Source organism: Dioscorea cayenensis, chromosome 21 (assembly GCF_009730915.1).
Source record: "Dioscorea cayenensis subsp. rotundata cultivar TDr96_F1 chromosome 21, TDr96_F1_v2_PseudoChromosome.rev07_lg8_w22 25.fasta, whole genome shotgun sequence".
Lineage (NCBI taxonomy): Eukaryota > Viridiplantae > Streptophyta > Magnoliopsida > Dioscoreales > Dioscoreaceae > Dioscorea > Dioscorea cayenensis.
This window is the reverse complement of record NC_052491.1, coordinates 565,384-569,059: the sequence shown is the minus strand read 5'-3', so window position 1 is coordinate 569,059 and position 3,676 is coordinate 565,384.

Genomic DNA, 3,676 nt, shown 5'->3' with positions numbered 1-3,676 from the left:
ACTCTCATTCTATCCATAAACTCCACAAACTCATCCTTCCCCAAACTACCTTCTCTTGCCATCTCTCCTGCATACTCCTCCATGATCTCAATCATAACCTCTGCTTCTTTTGCATTTGATTCACTTTCACTTCTTGCAATGAAAGTAACCAAGTATTCTCTTCATGCACATTATGTCATGGGTTAAAAGATCTTTTATGGAGACTTCAGTGAGCTCCATGGCTATCATGGACTCAAGCCCATGAATGCATGCCTTATTTGCACAGATGAAGAAGAAGGTGATGATAATGGCGGAGAAGGAGATGAAGGTTGAAGAGATGACGAAGGAGATGGAGAATATAGAAAAGAAGAAAAAGAGAGGAGTTTGGAAGGGGATGAAGGAGTTGCTTGTATGTAAGAGGGGAATGGTGAGGATGAACAGTGTACGGGTGTCACTGACGGGGCGAGGCCAATGGTGAGGTGGCAAGCCAGCTCGCCTCCGCTAACATCGTTTGCTTGGGTGACTTGATTAGAAAGATTTGATAAGTTTAGTGACTCGAGTAGAATTTTTTTACTCAGATGACCAAAGTAGGAATTAGGCGATAGTTTAGTGGGACCATTTGGGTCATTTATCCTTTTATATATATATGGCTATTTCTCAAAAGCTCATCAATTTTCTAGCATGAAATTTATGATTTTTTTTTTAAGGTGGATAAACTACAAGTGGAAATACAACTCAAAAGAGAAGGCATAGAAGGAAAAGCTACAACAGAAAACAAAAATAGAGAACAGAAAGTCAGCGCAAGGAGACAAGCCTCCTCAAGCCCCTCCCAAAAAGACTTAGCTCGTGCTCTGACCCTACGTCTCCTCAATAGACGGAGTCCCACTAGTCTCCTTCACACAAGGTCCCAAAAACTCTAGGTCCCCCGATGGTAGAGATGGAATCTTCCAGCTTCACTCTAGATCCCTCTACTACTATTGAGAACCAGGTTAAAAGCATACGATCAATTTTCAAGATAATCACATGTGCAAGTAAGACATTAGCGTTACAGTTGCGATCATTTCTAGCAAGTCAAATATTGGTTTAATACCCAAGTTAGTCCTCTAAAATTCGAAATCGGCCCTTTTAGTCCCTCTATTACAATTTTAGCCCTTTTAGTCCTTTTATTTGTTTGATTTTGTAAATATTAGTCTTGAGACCAATGGCAGTTAGTTCTACCATTTTGTTGTGCTGACTTGCCTTTTTTTATAATAAAAAAAATATTAAAAAATTATTTAAAAAAAATTTAAAATCATAAACGGATGCGGATCCAAATTAATGGATCCGCATCCTTCACCCTCAAAATAACATTTCCTTATCTTCTTTCTCCCGAACACCATCCTCCATCTCCATTGCCGGCGAAACCCTCGATGAGAAGGAAGAGCCCGTTAAAAGCAATTATCAAGAGAGAGAGAGAGAGAGAGAGAGAGAGAGACCCCTGCTGTCAAGCCCTCAAATGAAAAAGGAAGATCCCATTAAAAGCAATCATCAAGAGCAAGTTTGTTGTTTTTGTATCTTGTGTTAACTTTTCAATTTCTTATTTAATAAATAGCTACCTTGTAGCTCTTTTCAAGAAAAAAAATGAGCAAGAGAGAGAGAGAGAGAGAGAGATACGAGTCTCATTCTTTTATTCTCTCCACCTATGTTATATTTACCTAGATTTGTTGTATTTTGGTTGTATTTAATACAATAATGTCGAAATCCAATGAAGCTTGGATGTAATTTATACAACATTGCTATATTTTGTTCAGATTTTGTTGTTATTATTTGGTTGTATTTAGTTAAATATCAATGGAATTCATGGATATTGTTTGGTGGATATATTATGTAACAAGAGCAAGTTTTTTTTTTAATAATTTTTTATTATAAAAAAAAGCCAAGTCAGCACAACAAAACGGTAGAACTAACTGTCGTTGGTCTCAAGAATAATATTTACAAAATCAAACAAATAAAAGAACTAAAAAGGCTGAAATTGTAATAGAGGTACTAAAAGGGCTGATTTCGAATTTTAGAGGGCCTAACTTGGATATTAAACCTCAAATATTCCACACAAGAAATTTCACGACTAAGTCCCCTATGTCCCTACTCGAAGGTCTCACAAGTGTCTTCCAAGAACTCCAAAGGACTCGCATAAACAGAGACAAATCAGGCAGTTGAAGTAGCCTCACAAAATTATCCCACACCTATCTAGCGAAAGGAAATTGAATGAAGAGATGATCAACAGATTCAATCCTACAGTAACACATCACACATGCAGCTGTCGGAAGCCTATTTTACCTTCTTTTCTCAAGATTCTCAAGGGAAATAATCTTATTTTTCCACACAAGGCAGTAAAAATGTTGATTTTCCTTGGGCAAAAGTTACACCAGAAGAACTTCGCAACCAAACATCACATCCCTCCATGATAAAGAAAATTATAAAATAACTTAACCGAGAAGAAACCATTCCCTGTAAGCATCCCCCGTTTCTTCAACTGGCGCACGCATGTGATCTTTATAAGGTATAACATCTAGATTCTCCATGAAAGGGGCAGAATCTAAGATAGATACAAGGTCCCCAACAATGCCATTAGGGTATTGGTTATCTTTGAATTCCTCTGACCATAAATACATGGGAGCCCTTCCATTAAGCCATCAGTCATTCCAAAATAGAGTCTCTGTTCCCCGTATTGATTCCATGCAGAATGCATCCTCTTAGAGCTAGCAAACAACTAGAAACTCCTTTCTTAAAAAAAGAAATCTTGTTTGTTTGTCTAGGGAACATGTTCCATCTGGATACGCCATAATTAAATTGGACCACCTCCACACCAAACCAATTAGGATCCGTCATAAATTTCTACCACAATTTCCCCAGTAGCGCCTGATTGAAATTATGCAGATCCAAAATGCCTCAATCCCTAGTCATGAGACAGACAGATGTTCTTCCAATAAACTAACTGACAGCTTGGATGGTTAATATCCAATCCTGACCACAATAAATCTCTTCTAACATGATCCATTTCCTTGATGACCTAGCACGGCAACCTAAAGGTGGACATCTAGTAAGTTGGGAGAGCAGATAGCACCGAGTTCACCAGAGTAAAATGACCTCCTAAAGAGAGATGTTGCATTTTCCAAGAAGATAGTCTTCTTCTCACTTTTAGAGCAAACCCCTCCCAGTCTTGCCTTTTGGGCCTTCTACCAGAGATTGGGATACCCAGGTAATTTACTGGAAGGGAGCCAATTGCACAATTTAAAGTTTCAGCAGCCATCCGCTCCGAAAACTCTCCCAAATTACTTGAATACCTACAAGTTTTTGAGAAGTTAGTCTCTAGGCTTGTCATGTCTTCAAACAATTATAAGATCAATTTCACAATCCTAAGGTCTTCTAGACCTCCCGCGGTTAACACCAAAAGGTCATTAGTGTAGTAAAGATTGCATATACTACCAAACCTTCCAAGCCGCACACCGACAAAGACCTTGGACCTTAGCGTATGTGAGAACATCGAACTCAACACATCTGTAACTAACACAAACAACAAAGGCGATAACGGATCCCCTTATCTCAACTCTTTTGATAGCGAACATAGCCATTCAGGGAACCATTAATATGTATTGTTGCCTTAGAGGAAACAAAATGCTCTGAATCCATCCCACCCATCTTTCACCGAAGCCCCTTG